The sequence below is a fragment of the Macaca thibetana genome, chromosome 7, assembly GCF_024542745.1.
Source record: "Macaca thibetana thibetana isolate TM-01 chromosome 7, ASM2454274v1, whole genome shotgun sequence".
Taxonomy (NCBI): domain Eukaryota; kingdom Metazoa; phylum Chordata; class Mammalia; order Primates; family Cercopithecidae; genus Macaca; species Macaca thibetana.
The window spans coordinates 27,827,864-27,843,921 of NC_065584.1; the positions used below are offsets into that span (position 1 = coordinate 27,827,864).

General features: G+C 37.7%; 1 protein-coding gene and 1 long non-coding RNA gene across 12 annotated transcripts in view; one reads left to right on the forward strand and one right to left on the reverse strand.

The window, feature by feature from the left end:
• Positions 1-16,058, reverse strand: part of LOC126959504 (neurexin-3-beta) — a 578,654-nt gene that overhangs the window by 93,868 nt on the left and 468,728 nt on the right. The gene's annotated exons all lie outside the window — the stretch shown is intronic.
• LOC126959594 (uncharacterized) overlaps positions 7,203-16,058 on the forward strand; it is a 92,280-nt gene continuing 83,424 nt past the window's right edge. For both annotated transcript variants that reach the window (XR_007727572.1, XR_007727573.1), the window contains exon 1: positions 7,203-7,313. This is a non-coding gene — a long non-coding RNA (uncharacterized LOC126959594). The remainder of the gene's footprint in view (positions 7,314-16,058) is intronic.

The window sequence follows — 16,058 nt, forward strand, 5'->3', positions numbered from 1 at the left end:
CATATAAAGTATTCATTAATTGGTTTATTCATTTATACTTTCATCAAATATTTATTGAGCAACTACTATATGTTAGGTCTGTAACCTACCAGTCAGCAAAGATAGAGGTTAAGAGAATAGATTCCAGATCCAGTCTGCCTGAGTTCTAATTCTAACTTCATCACCTATTAGCTGTGTAACCTTGGGTGGCTTACTTTTTTATTTCTCAGTGTTATCTGTTTAATAGGGACTGTTATGGGAATTAAATGAGTTAATACATATAGTGTGTTTAGAACAGTATAGGACATATGATAAGTACCGAAACTGATGCTGGCTCATTTAATAATGATGGTATAGATGATGATGTCACCTATTAGGAAGAAAGGAACATTCATTAATTACACAAATGTATCACTGACAATTTAAAGTACTGTAAAAGAGAAGTGCATGAGGTTATGACAGCATATAAGTGAAAATTTTGACATGGTCAGGGAACTCAGGGAAGATTTCTCTGAGTAAAAAAAAAAACCCTGAGAGCTGAGAAATAAGAATAGTAATAGGCAAGAGTGGCAGGAAGAAAAGAGGATTTCATATAAACAGCACATGCCAAAGCCCTTTGTTGGAAGGCAGCAACATTTCCCATTAGCGAAATTAAAGTAAGGTCTGTAATATTGAAGCCCAGAGAATGGGCCCAGTAGGGCTGGGAGGAAGAAGGCAGACCTAGTGAGGAATAAGATTACAGAAGCAGGAGACAGATAGTACTGAACCTTCTAGCCCATATTAAGGATTTTGTCTTCTCTAAGAGCAATGGGAAGCCATTGTAGTAATTTTTACACATGAGAACAAGAATTTGCATTAAAGTTCTGGCTCAAAGCTCATCAGGAAATAAACCAAAACACAAGTCAGCAAGTAGTGTGATAAGTGCCATGGTGATCCAGGGGTCTCTGCAATCTACCACTTCCTGGTATGCTATTCAGCCTTATTTCTTGTTACTCCTCAGCTTGCAAACTCACTTCCAGCAAAACCAGACTACTTGCAATTCCAAATGCACCATGTAGGTTCACCACTATATTCTATACATGTGGCAACCTCTGCCAGCAGCAGTGCCCTTCTTCTTCCTGCCTTCCTGTTAACCCCTACTGGTCCTTTGTAGCTTGACTTTAAGATGAGCCAATAACATGGTAAATACTCAAGAAATGTTTGATGCCAGCACAAATGAATTCATGTATATTCTAACATAAAGGTTTTAGACAGGCTCAGCTTTGCCAGGGCTAAGAAGATCTTTGTGAGATTACACATTCAAAACTATCAGTAAGGAAGCCAGCAAGCAGCTTCAACTTTTTAAATTGAGCACAGTTCCCCAGAATGCAGTGATGACAAGGCTCCCTGGCCAGTGGTCATATGTAGCAGATTCAATGTGATTTCTCTTTATGTGAGAAGACTTGGCCCTTGCCGCCATCTGATCATGGAAATTCAGCTCAGCAGCAAGCTTTTTGGGGAAAAAAAAATAATTTTTAGGGGTGTCAGGTAACTCACTGATACATAAGATGCGGACAACCTTCGCCATGAATAATTAGCCACGTGACATGAAGTCATATTCAGCCACTAGACAGAGTGGCAGCCACTACCCTCAGAGAAAAACCCATTCCTAGAGGCTGAGAGGAAAATCATATCAAATAATGGCGTAAAGTGGATACCATATGAAACGTTTTATCTAAACAAAAGAATTAGATAAGCACACAGAGAAGTTATATTAAAATATTTGAAAGAAACATTAGAAACAGGTCAAGTATTCAACAATAGCGGACTGGTTAAATGAGAATAATCAAAGAACGTGTTCCTGGATACAGGTATGCATTTATATGTTAAACAATTGATTAGTTTTATATATGATGCTTAAAACCCATTTTTTCTACTTCATACTGGAAACATCTTCACAGGTCAGTGCACGTGTGCAGTTATTGTTGAAAGCAAACTGTATGAACATATAAGAACTGTTTTTTTTTTTAAATACTTGAAGTTTACGAAACTTTTGAAAGAAAAAAGAATGTAAAAAGTAGTAGAAGATTCCTTCTACTTCCGTACTGGTCATGTTAAACATATGGTCTCACATTGCCAGAGAAGGTGAGTTCCCGGACAGAATAACTGCACACAGGGCTCTCAGGTTTCATAAGCAGAGATTCATCCATATGGTCCATATTGAATGAGTACCATTTATTTATGTGGCACTATGTGATTTGCTAAAGATATTACAGTGAATGAGAGATAGGGTGATGAGGAAAGTAGCAAATAAGTGAGCAATCTATTACAATAGAGCACAGTGAAGGCATTACTGGGCACATGTCCACTGCATCTGTCCCCTACCAGTGTCACAGAAGTTACCGTAAATGAGATATTATCACACAGCAAAGGGTTATTGCAAGAGCCCATGAGCCAAATGAATGTAAAAGGTGCACTGTTGCACATTGAATACAGTAAAGGTTCAGTGAAGAGCAGAAAAAGAAAAATTGTTTTGTTGAAAGAGAATTGGAAGGATATCTGAAGGTACTGTGACTCTAATTTTTGCATAAAGACAGAGTTTGTAATATTTGGATAGGCTAAAAGTCAATTGCTTCAGGGCGTTTCTACTTTTTTTTTTTGAGATGGAGTCTCGCTCTGTCACCCAGGCTGGAGTGCAGTTTTTTTTCCTTCCTCCTACTGTATAAATCAGCAACACTATCTGATAGCTGAGTTTCTTATCCAGCTAGAACTAATCTTGTATTTTATGCAAGTCTGCCTAAATGTCAGCAGGGCAAATCCTGGAAGTTCCATTCAATTTGACAAATAATAAAATGGAAACACTAAGAAGAATTAGATAAGACCATTTGTCTGAAATGACTTGTAGTTGTGTGGTGTGTATGAACGTGCATGCATGTCTATGTAAATGTTGGAAGAAGATGTAGAAGAGGGCGAGACAAATTTAGAGCAGATTTAATTGTTTAAAAATCAGAATATTAGTACCACAAAGGAAAACAAAATAGTATAAGGGTTCAGATCACAGCATTCCAAAAATGTCAAAGAAAACAGTTTTCCAGACTTGAAAGGAATTAGCAGATACACTAGGGTAAACACTGCCTTGAGAACAGGTCTGTATAGGTGAATGGTTTTGCATGTTTTTTATCTCATTTTTTTTGACCTAGATAAAGTCACGTAGCTAATTAGTACCCCCCAGAGCAGCCTGGCCATCAGCCTGCCCTTCAGATTTCTCTGCATAACAGGAACATGGAAGTGTAGAAGGAAATGCTCTATGACTGGCAGTTTCCTTGCTTAAAGTTCAGGATAAAAAATGAAGGAATAGAGTCTAGAAGAAAAGAAAGAACACAGCATGGTTTATTAGGTGACCTTAAATGTAGCTGCAGTGGATTCCCTCCCAAGACGTGGCCCCCATGCTAGAGCACTGACTAAAGGCATCCAACAAGATAAAACAGCGTAACAGCTCCCTCATTCTCTTGGTTCTCCACTCCTTATCAGCTGAGCTAATATTTACAATGCAATTATTGCTTTGAATGATTAAACATTCTTCCCCTTTCATATAGCTGATTTTCTTTTCAAAGGCTGAGTCACTCTTTGGGGAAAATCTTTTTCTCAGTGGATTCCCCTTCCCCTCCCTCAGCTTTACTTGGATGAAAACAAAGATTATAAACATGGCTGCAGTTGGTACTAAAGAAATAAGGTTGAAATGAGGGCAGATGTTCCCTGTTCAACAGTGTTTTGAGGACTGAGGATAAGATCATAACACCCCCCTCCACCAAAAGAAAAAAAAAAAACACAGTAACCTAATAATTTATTTCTATAAGTAAAAAAGCTAAGTATCATTGGATAGGGTGAACTATTATTAAACAATGCCACATTTACAAAAGAGTTAATTTTTACTTTAGAAATAACATACCCTCCCTATGTGTAGCTAAATGTTATTTCTTCATTTTCAGAAAAAGCACAATAAAAGTTAAATAAATTGTTTAAAGCAAATGAAGCCTTTACATGGAAATGAGCATTCAAAATTTACTTCCTCCGAACTGCCACTGCTATGGTCTGAATGTTTGTGCCCCACCCCAGCACCCAAATTTATATATTGAAAGCTAATCACCAATGTAATGGTGTCAGGAGGTGGAGTTTTTGGGAAGTGATTAGGTTATGATGGCACAGCCCTCATTAAGTGGGATTCTCTTGAAAATGTGGTCCCAGAGAGACCCCTTGTCCTTTCCATCATGTAAGGTCATAACTGGAAGGCACCATCTATGAACCAGGAAGCAAGCTCTCACCAGACATCAAATCTGCCAGGGTCTTGATGTCAGACTTCCCAGCCTACAGATCTGTGACAAATATATTTCTGTTGTTTATAATGTACCTAACTTTGTGGCATTTTGTTATAGCACTCTAAATGGACTAAGATAGCTATCTGCCTTTGAAACTCACTGTCATCGTGAATGGCATTAGTCAGTTTTATGCAACGTGTCTTTAAAAACAATTGACCCAGCAATCCCATTACTGGGTATATACCCAAAGGATTATAAATCATTCTGCTATAAAGACACATGCACACGTATGTATAAATCATTCTACTATAAAGACACATGCACACGTATGTATAAATCATTCTACTATAAAGACATATGCACACGTATGTCTATTGCAGTTCTATTCATAACAGCAAAGACTTGGAACCAACCCAAATGCACATCAATTATAGACTGGATAAAGAAAATGTGGCATGTATATACCAAGGAATACTATGCAGCCATGAAAAAAGGATGAGTTAATGTCCTTTGCAGGGACATGGATGAAGCGGGAAACCATCATTCTCAGTAAACTAACACAGGAACAGAAAACCAAACACGCATGTTCTTACTCATAAGTGGGAGTTGAACAATGTGAACACAAGGACACAGGGAAGGGGGAATATTACACACCAGGACCTGTCAGAGGGTGGGAGCCTAGGGGAGGGATAGCATTAGGAGAAATACCTAATGTAGATGATAAGTTGATGGGTGCAGCAAATCACCATGGCACATGTATACCTATATAACAAACCTGCATGTTCTCTACATGTACCCCAGGACTTAAAGTATAATTTAAAAAAAAAATTGAAGAACAGGAAAAACAGATGTTCATTTAACTCTCCATGAAAATGTTTGCATGATACTATCACTTTGCATCTCTCTTAAGTAATGGTGATAATGAGAAGATGAAAAATAGCCGCTAGAACTTAGAGTTTTTCTTTGTGACAGGCTTTGCACTAAGCCAATAACCATGGGTTGCCACATTTAATCCTCACAACAATTCTACAAGGCCAGTTCTATTATTAGATCTTCCTTTTACAAACAAGAAAATAAGACTTAGAGAAGCCAAACAAATTGATAAGAAAATAGATTTAATAAGTGATGGACATAGGAACTCCGTCTTGCTAACATCAAAGCATCAACATTTAACTCATTGGCAATTTTGCCTTTAAGAAAAGAAAAATCATTAAATTGAAAAAAAGAAGTGAAGCCAGGAAATTTCTGAAAGCTTTGGGTCATACCCACAGATTAGCCGTTTTATAATACCTTCACCTTCTTTCTTCAGTTCAACATCTGCTTCGACACACTTTCTAACTACTCGAACATGTGAGTGCAGCATTGCACAAATTAGATTATGTGCAAAACTAATTCAATCACTTATTGGAAAGAGTTAATGCACTAATTTTCTTACAAGGAATATACTGCCACGACCTGGTTGATTTCGTAGTGCTAGCAATTTTTCTAATATTGTCTGATGAAGTCACTCAGACTGATTCCTCCGGAGAATGGTAGAAGTAAGAATTATAATATGCTGAGATACAGAACTCCTTAAAGGCAGTTTTGAAGCTTCCCCCTAACCTTGTTTCCAATATAAAATCAGCATTCCCCTAGACATCTTGCACAAATTAATTCAGGATGCAAATTCTTGACTTCGTGAATTTATAGTCACCCAAGAGTGACTGCTACAAGTAAATGCTTATTGGGTGCAGGGTCAGGAATAAGCTAAACTTTCTCTCAAGTTTATGGCTTCAAAGCACAAAAAAGTTTGATAGATAAGCCGTCCTCTTCCTTTTAATTCTGGCCTTTACCCAGAACACATGAAAAGTTAAAGATTTTCCTTTTGTATATGAGTAGATTTAGCTTCTTAATACACATAATCAAAATATAAAATATTTGATTCAAAACTGGACACTATTGCTGAATTGAGAATACTTCTAGTGAGATCTATTTTTCTTTTTTCTTTTTTTTGGGGGGACAGAGTCTCGCTCGGTTGCCAGGCTGGAGTGCAGTGGTGCCATCTTGACTCACTGCATGCTCCGCCTCCTGGGTTTACACCATTCTCCTGCCTCAGCCTCCCAAGTAGCTGAGACTACAGGCACCCGCCACCACTCCCGGCTAATTTTTGTATTTTTAGTAGAGACTGAGTTCACCATGTTGGCCAGGATGAGATCCAGTTCTATAGAAGATAAGATTTAAAAGAAATCCACTTACTGTTGGTCAGACAGCCATGGTCTAAGGAGAAAGGTTTCAGAGTACAACAGATGTTTGGAAAAGATAGAATGCAGTTCTCTTCTCTATTGGCCAAACAATTTGTGTCATATTTGAGGGAACAACATTCTTCACACCCAGCTATGATGAAGGATCATTGTGTTGAACTGAGCTTTAAGTTCACTGCTTCCTTATCAGATGATATAATACAGAAAACCAGAGGAAGAGGAGCCATCTGATGACAAAATGCTTCCTAGTTACTATTGACTCAAAAGCTAAAGTCAGCAACAGAAGACAAATATTAAATATATAAAAATATATTAAATCTCTTTTTGCATTATCTGTCACTGTTTTATTACATCTCCAGAGGTCAGGTTCTCTCTCAGCCATCTCAACTCCTCTGTCCCCTTCCTCATCATCACTTAGCAAAGTATTAAAATGTGTTCTATTTCTCTATTGGATAGAGCTCATTTATTATTCACATAATTATGGAGAAGGGTTATGAAGTGAATCCATCCTCGGGCCACCCTCAGTGACCATGGGCAGTGGGGTCAGGCACATGTAAACCCAAGGCTATTGAGCTGAGGTGCTGCCTGGCAGCCAGTCAGAGTTTTGCAGGCATACCCACAGAAATCTTTGTGCTCTTCTAATTTGTGGTAGGTGCACTTTGTCAGCCTTGCGATAACCCAGAAGAGAACATGTGTCGATGACCTCTATGAAGCTCTTTTGCTTGTTAGCAGCTGGTCAAAGTTAGCAGAAATGGGAGGAAGCGAACTCAACCAACAAAAGAGAACTGGGCGATTCCGGGTAAGGCTCACTCTTTGCATTTTAAAACAAATCTATTTTGTTTCAAGATTCCCCTTGCTGTTTGTGAAATGTTTTTTTAAGTCATGCACTGTTTGAATATTTTTTCTCCTTATTTTTCTCTTCCACTTTTTTCTTCTTGTCTTTGTAACTTCTTTCCTTTAAAGAGAATACCTCAGGCCAAACAGCTGTGTTATTTCTCAGAGAGGCTTAAAAGAAAAAAAAAGGTTAAGTTATCCGAACTTATACTCTAGGCCGTTGAATTAGAAATAAGAATTATTATATTTTTAAATCTCTGGGAATATAACTGATATTTGTATTAGGAGGTTCTGGGTCCTTGTTTTGGTTAGTTACCACTCCATTTCTAGAGATAAATGTTCTCAGACTTTCTAACTATCACTGGGTCTTAATTAGCTCACCGTGCTTCTTTCTAATGAGAAGTATTATGCCATGGTTGGGTATAACCCCACTTTATTTTTGCCCTATTAATAACTGTTTGTCTTTTTTACCTTGGACAAGTGTATTTTATGTGCTGATGTACTTAGTTGAAAATTTACACACACATTGTGTGTGTGTGTGCGCGTATGTGTAAATTTCACACATATATATACACACACACATATATGCACACACACATACATACATACATATATATTTATTTGAAAGCTGTAGGCAGAGGGTAATTTCCCAGTAGACCAACTACAGGAATCATCTTGCCTGAGTTCTAATATGCATCTTAGTCATGTAACACAGAATTCATTTTCCTGATCCTATTCTTATGTCAAATTCAGAAGCTAAAAATATTCATACAGACAGATCTTTTCTTCTCACGTGACCCCATTAAAATGTCATATAAATATATTTTGATCTGACTTCCCATTGCCAGATAAACAGCACAGATTTTCTTCCATGAAATGAATTTTTTATATGTGTTTCTTCCTAATCAAGACATTCTATTCCATCCTGAGAATAATCCATATTATTCTTATGATAACTTTATTACCAAGCTTGGGTTAAAACTTTATGTCAGGAATAGCAGATATTTGCTTTGAAGTAACAGTCTAAATTATTTCTGAAATTAAATGCTAGAAATATGACTTCAGGTTTTTCCTTTGAATGTCACATAATACAGCAATTGTCATTAGAAGTAGAAATAAGACTTCTAGGAGGAATTTGCTCTCCTTAATAAGACTGAAAGAAGATAGCTTTTTTAAATTGCTCTAAATAAAAGATTTTATAGAGTGTATGTAAGGTATTTTTTTTTTATTTACTCTGAATACTCCTAGGACAAATAATTGAAGAAAACAAGGTTTACATTTCATTGGGCTTTTTTTTCCTTGTAAAAACAGCAGAGAAAGAATACTATCAATAGTAAAAGACAGGTCTATCAAAGTGTGCACTGTCAGTAATAAAGAAGTATTCTTTGGCTATTTCTGGGTATCAGCAGTTGGTCTTCTTAAGCCTTAGCCACTTCTTATTAAAAAGTATGTTTACTACCCAGTTATAACAAGAAGTTCTGACTTGAAAAGAAAATCGGCCTCCTTAACTTCTTACTGTCAGGGAGAAGTGAAACTACTAGATGGTTTTGCCATACCTCAAAACATTTGATCTTGCCACTATCTAAAAAACTCTTATTACTGTATCACCAACGTTGTCTCCCACCCCCTGCAATGTCTTTTCCTCCAAGAGCAGATTTCTGTAATACTGAAAATGTTTAGTAGAATAAGAGGATATTAAGGCAAAAAAAATTAAAGATAATTTTGTCCAATTTCTCTCTTCCAAGGATGAGAAAGCTGAGTCTCTTGCAGTTTAAATGACTTCTCTGGGCAGTTGTAACTTGGCATCTCATGCTAGAAAGCCAAACCTTGGGAGGTAAAAAGTGTTTTGAATAATGCCTGGTCTGGTTGGACGACAGTCCCGTTAAGGTTTCTTGCAATGCTGAGTGTGTATAATCCGTTTACTTTCTACTGAGCCACACTATCTCTGGTTCTCTTTGGATTTCTGACACCGTTGAACACGTCCTGTACCTAACTGGGCATTTGTTTGGAGATATAGTACTCGTGTGTATTTCACCCTTTTTTGTCCTTTAGGAATTTAATGGTTTAAATATTTGTCCCCTCCAGATCTCATGTTGAAATGTGATCCCCAATATTGGAGGTAGGGCCTCGTGGGAGGTGTTTGGTCATGGGGCAGATCCCTCATGAACGGCTTGGTGCCTTCCTCGAGGTAATGAGTGAGTTCTTTTATTTTCATGAGATCTGATTGTTAAAAACAGCCTGAACCTCCTATCCTTTCTCTTGCTCTCCCTTTCTCTCCATGAGATCTCTACACACAGCTCTCCTTCCCCTTCTGAGTGAAAGCTTCTTAGGGCTTCATCAGAAGGAGATGCTGGTGCTATGCTTCTTGCACAGCCTGCAAAACTATGAGCCCCAATAAGCTCTTTTTCTTTATACATTAGTCTCACATGTTTCTTTATAGCAACACAAAACAAATACAGGGAGCCAAAAATACATATAAAGGGAATAAGAGGGAATTAGAAATCAACCTGTTGACCAAAAATGAAGACAATTTGTTAACCTTGCTCCATGAAGGTAATTCTATTTTGTTCCATAGGACTTAGTTTCCTGTAAAAAACAAAAATAAACAAAAAAACTAGCAAATTCCCTTAAGGTCAGTTCACAACATGCTCTACTTTAATGGATAATGTATATTTAATGGAGGGAAATGAAAGTATATTTCTTATTGTCCAAAGGCTTAAAATAGCTTTGTAAGCTGACAACAGAAAAAAATTAATGTGGCTTGTTTTGCTTTCACCTGATATTCACCTTTTGATGATAGGATGGTCTCGCGCATGATAGGCCTCTCCGTGGGATCCTAAAATTAAGAGTATCTTAAAAGTTGGGAGTGATTTAATAAACTGTTGAATTTTAATCCTTCATCTCACATAAGAAGAAACCAAGGTCCTGAAAGGTCATGTCACAGGTCATACTACAGCTTAGTGGCAGACCTAGGCAGGAACTCAGGAGTCCTAACTTCAAGGCTAGCATTCTTCCCACTGCATCATGCTGTACCTGTTTTGAAACTAGATGGATGATACCAAACGCTTCATAGAATTTTAAAATTGCTGATACAAACATACACATATGCTTTGGATTAAAACAGGAGGAGAAAAAGAGCAGGGCTAATTAAAACTGCAGGGAGAATTTATAATCTTTTCACCAGATATAATATCACCATTAATTTTGCTTGTTCTTCTCAATAATATCACGAAAACCATCAATGATTAGACAATGCCCCTGCTTCTGTTTGGACTTTTCTACAAGACGGGACCATCATCAGGACAATGATAACAGTACCAAGGTGGTCTTATTTCCCCCTAGTTGCCCTGACATCAATGCACCCATCAAGAGCAAACATGTTGCATCTCTTTTGTGTCCTCATTTTACAACTACTATTATTTGCTTTCCATCTGAATACGTTGTTGTCACTAATCTGAGAGCAGGAGAGAGCTCCTGAAGAAAACTAATTTGCACACAGCTGCAATTAATCAGATGGCTTGGAGAGGTGTAGTGAACCCAAATGCCCTCTTGAAATGGGAGGCTTAAGTACCAGTAGGACTTTGTGGGGACCAAGCTCGCCTGGTTCTGAAGGTGAAGCTAGACCTCAGAGCATGAGGAACAACGACTAATTTGGCATTCCAACAAGGCCACAGCCTTCAGAGAGTACATTTCATGTGAACCCTTAGCCAAGGAATACAGCAGAGGCACAAAACATCTGCTGACCACTCACAAAAGCAAAGATTGTTGGAAAACATTCTGTTCTTCGCTTTCCTTCCCCCACTAGCTGAACTTTCAGGTTCCCAGTAGTAAAGCTAATTTTTATATTTAATTTCATTCTCAGATCTCCTGGGTGAGTGGGCTTGCAGATTTCAGTTACAGAGATGGATAACTCAAGCCCAAAATTCTCTAGGCAAAGTATTCTCTTATTGGGACCACTTTGACTGGATGCTTTTTGAAATGGATAAGTTCACTGGTATTAGAAAGTTAGATTGGAAACTCCCTGTTATTGGCATTTTCTGCTTTGGCAGAGGCTGGAAAACAGCACTTTGGGGCAGAATATTAATATTTAGTTTTCTGGTTGGAATCGGTACATGCTGAAAATCTATAAAAGGAGCACATTTTTCAAATATATATTTAATGGTAAAAAGACAAGTTAAGTTTCATATCCACATTCAATTGTTATTTATTTTATTCAGATGTTTCAACTGGCCACAGAAAGAAAGATCTCTCTAAAAGCAAAATAATCACTCTTCAGAACTAGAAAAGAAAAACTTTTCATAAATGACTCAAAGGCAAGATGACCCATTTCTCATTTATATGATGATATAAACCCAGAGTGGGAGAGGAAGAAAGTATATCTGAGTATGTTTGAGAATTAAATGCCAAAAATCAGATGCTTCTATATTTTGTGAGGAAATCATGGTTTACTATGATTTTCAGAAAAGTCATCAACAGTTCATTTAACTTGGCTCTGGGTACTTTGTTCCCTAGTATATGTTCTGGGCTCATGCCTGCCAGTTATGTTTTCAGATTGAAGCAGAGGTATGATGATTTTCCAGGGGCTATTAAAGTCCCTACAAGAGAATTACCAAAATAAAGATAGAGATAAGAGATTTTCCGGAGGTAGAATCCAGAAAGTAAATGAAAATTACTTGCTTTCCAATTATAAGTTTGGGGACTGACCATTATTTAAAGATAACTATACAAATTGGCACTGTGTTAAGTAAAGCTTAAATGTGAAAATCAGGATTTGCATAGGAGATAAGATAAAGTAAGGGGTGATTATTTGCTTAGAAAAAAGGTTTATAATAAAGTTCATTAAAATGGTTAAGTTCTTCCTAATCTTTGAACAATGGCTTGATTTCCAAGAATTCAATTCCTATCTAACTATTCAGTAACCTGCCTAGCATAAAAAGCAAGATACACAGAGCCATACAGGTAAATGTAAATGATCCTGGCTAAGTGTGGCTGCAGTTTATCTATCTATGATCATAGAGACATTGCTGGAAGACAGTAAGAATGGTAGAAAGTCTAAAAGAAAAAAATTAGAATGAGTTGTAGAGAAAGACAGTAAACTACTTCTAGCAAAAAAAAAAAAAAAAAAATCTTCAGTATTTTTTCTTCATAAAAAATGGAAGGGGGGTATTTCTAGACCAAGATAGAAATAAGAACCTTTTATTAGCCAGAAAACCAGAAAGCAAAGGACTTACACTGTAGAGGAATCTAGGTTATGTTCTAAGAAAAAAACAAATATACATATGTAGATACAGACAGATGTAGAGAGAGCAAGAATGATATTAATATAAACCATAGATTCAAAAAACAAAAATATAAATAATACAACAAAATATACAAATTGTAAAACATATTTTTACATATATTTATAAACTGATATTTTATTCAAATGTTTCAACTGGCTCCAGGAAGAAAGATCCATTCTGATGTGTTCTGGCTCTGTGTCCCTACCCAAATCTCATCTTGAATTATAATTTGAATTGTAATCCCTGTGTGTTGTGGGAGGGACCTCTCAGGAGGTGACTGGATCATGGAATGGTTCCCTCATGCTGTTCTTGTTGTACTGAGTGAGTTCTCACAAGATCTGATGGTTTTATAAGGGGATCTTCCCCCTTCACTCTGCTCTTCCCTTCTTGAAGCTGCCATGTGAAGAAGGTCTTTGCCCTACCTTCATCTTCCGCCATAATTCTAAGTTGCCTGAGGCCTCCCTAGCCATGCAGAACTGTGAGTCAATTATGCCTTTTTCCTTTATAAATTACCCAGTCTCTGGTGTTTCTTTATAGAAGTGTGAGAATGGTTTAAAACACTCTCTAAAAGCAAAATAATCACTCTTCAGATGTAGAAAAAAACTTTTTGTAAGTGGTTCAAAGTCAAGATGACCAATTTCTCATTTATATGATATAAACCTATACACATCCTCTCATGTACTTTAAATCATCTCTAGATTAGTTATGCTATGTGAAACAATGTAAAATCTATGTAAATGCGTATTATACTGTGTTTTAAAATTTGTATTATGGTGGTTGTTATTTTGTTCGTTTGCTTTGCTTTTTGAATCCATGGTGGGTTGAATCTGCGGATGGGGAACCTGTGAATATATATACAGAGGACTGTATGTATAAAATCTCACATTGTGTTAGGCATATGAGAATGACAGGTGGGCAGGCTTAGGCAACTCAATTAGAAATTTCATGGTAAAAGGTAAGGTTCAATTCAGAGAGCATACCATCAGACCCAGAATAAGCACAGTCTATTTTCATACCTTTCTCTAGAAGCAAGAGATTTGCTGTCCTATCTAAGGTTCTCTCTGGTCACCCTGACATTTTACTTTTTGAGGGGTTTTAATTATCAGAAACAGAAGTAGAAAATAATATCAATGACAAAGTCAAAGATGGCTAATGAAGAAGAGTCCTTGCAACTCCACACAAGTACTTTAGGACCCTGACTTTGCAGAATGAGAGATGTATGACTCAATCAATAAGACGAGATGGCATGAAATACTATAACCTGCCATGATGGGGTAGGGAGGCTGTTTCTTAATGGGTAGGAAAATCAGGACCACCAGGTTCTACTCTCAGGTCTCATGTTCACTTAGCTTTTGTGACCTTCATGAAACAGATTTGATTACAGACGAATTCGCAAAGTATACCATAGAATACAGAATCATAAAGACAACTTGCTGAAAGTCTAAACTCACAAGTGGGACAAGGGCAAAAAGAGATTCAGATCTAAAGGCAGCAGTGGCACGGGCTACTTCCATAACAGAGTCTACATTGGTAAGACTGCAAGTACAAGGACATAGCTGAGTATATAATTACTTAAAAAATGCTAACCAGTAAAAATTTAATGTGCCCTTGTTTACATTTCAGGTGTAGGATTAAAAAAAAATGGAAATAAATTGTCTTATTACTTCTCCCTGGTTTGTCACTCAGACTTACCACAATGCAGGCTTTCCTCCAACTAGGCCGAGTCCCTATTCTTACTCTCCAACGAACCCTAAGTACTAATCAGAATAGAAGCATCTGAGCTGGTTCTAATCCAGCCCTTCTCTGCTGCCCTTCCCCTACCAGGTGCTGGTCAATTATAAGGGCTAGGACTTCTGCAGTCTATTAAGGACAAATCATGAGACATGCAAACTCAAAAGCGTAAAATTGGAGTCATCAAAATTAACTGAAAGTAAGTGATTCTTGACAGTCCACAAGTCATGAGTTAGAATTCTGGTTGCTCTGACAGTGCCTTTCTCCCAAAACCATAGTCATTCATTTGTTTTCATAGCTAATTTATTGTCAATCTGCAATACACAAGAGATTGCTTTAAATTCTGTTATTAAAATCATGCAACCTCAAAGAATGTTGACTACTAGGGAATATATTCAGACATGCAATAAAAAATGTTTGGTGCATGAAGTGCTTTGAATGGGAAATCAAGGAACAAGGAGAGAATAGGAGGTACCCCTCACCTCAATGTGGTGAGGGGTGAGAGAGGCTTCCCAGACTGGTGACATCTAATGTGAGGCAACAGGCAAAGGGGTTGGAAGATGAAGCCAGTGTTGATGGTAAATGGCAAGGTTGTTTCAGGCAAGGGAATAACGTGTTAAAAAACCAGGCACTGCACGGTGGCTCACTCCTAGAATCCCAGATTTTGGGGAGGCTAAAGCAGGAAGATCACTTGAGCCCAGGAGTTTGAGACAAGCCTGGGCAACATAGTAATACCCTGTCACTACAAAAAAACAACACTGAAGCTTGGAAGCAGAAGACAGCAAGGTGGATATTTAGTTGCTTTTTGGATTATCTGCCTGTTTGACATGAATTACCTAGCGCTGCCACTGTGAGCAGGCACTATCTGGATGGAGGTGTGGGTGTGCTCTCATGCATAGTCAAGCAGCCCCACACCCCAAAGACAAATGTAAGCCACACATTTTCCATATCCGTACACCCTTGTTCAGAATGGAAAGTCATCAGATACCTGACAATCTCCCCCTAACAATGCCCAAGATGATTAACTTCTCACGGCTTGTAGCAGGCAGGTGGCTGACACAGGCTTGGTGAGAACTTTGAAGCACACTTCAAACAGCTCAATTAGATCAAGAGAAAAGCCTCTAAAGCAGATCCATAGACTTACTGTAAAACATTTTCCTTCTCTTCACAATATTAAAACAAATACCGTCAGTTTCTTCCGGACCAGGAGCTGAAAGGTTGCGCCAGCTTTTCTGGTGCCTCCCTTTCAATTTAGCCTGGTTGATTTTTTTTTTTTTTTCAATCTGCCACAATCACAATGTTTGCAAACCCTTCAGTTGATAGCATTTATGGGAGAACAGGTTCCTTCTCTCTGTCAGTCCCAGAAACCATCGCAATTCACTGTGTATTTTTACATTTGACAATAGCTCTATGGCAAAAGAGGGGGAGAGAGAGAGGGTAAGAGCACCAGTGCTAGCCATTACAATCACAGAACAGAACAAGGACATTTTTTTAAAAATGAGTAAATTCACCACTGGCCTCTTCTTTATTGAGCTCTGCCATAGTTACTAGGCACATGCGGGGAAGACAGAGTGAATATATATAGCTTCTAATGCATCACCTGTAACTCAGCACTGTGCAGGACGCAAGCAACTCTTCAGGGGGTTGTCAGAAGGGGATCATAAATACACTGTGAATTAGGGGAAATGACCAAGAGG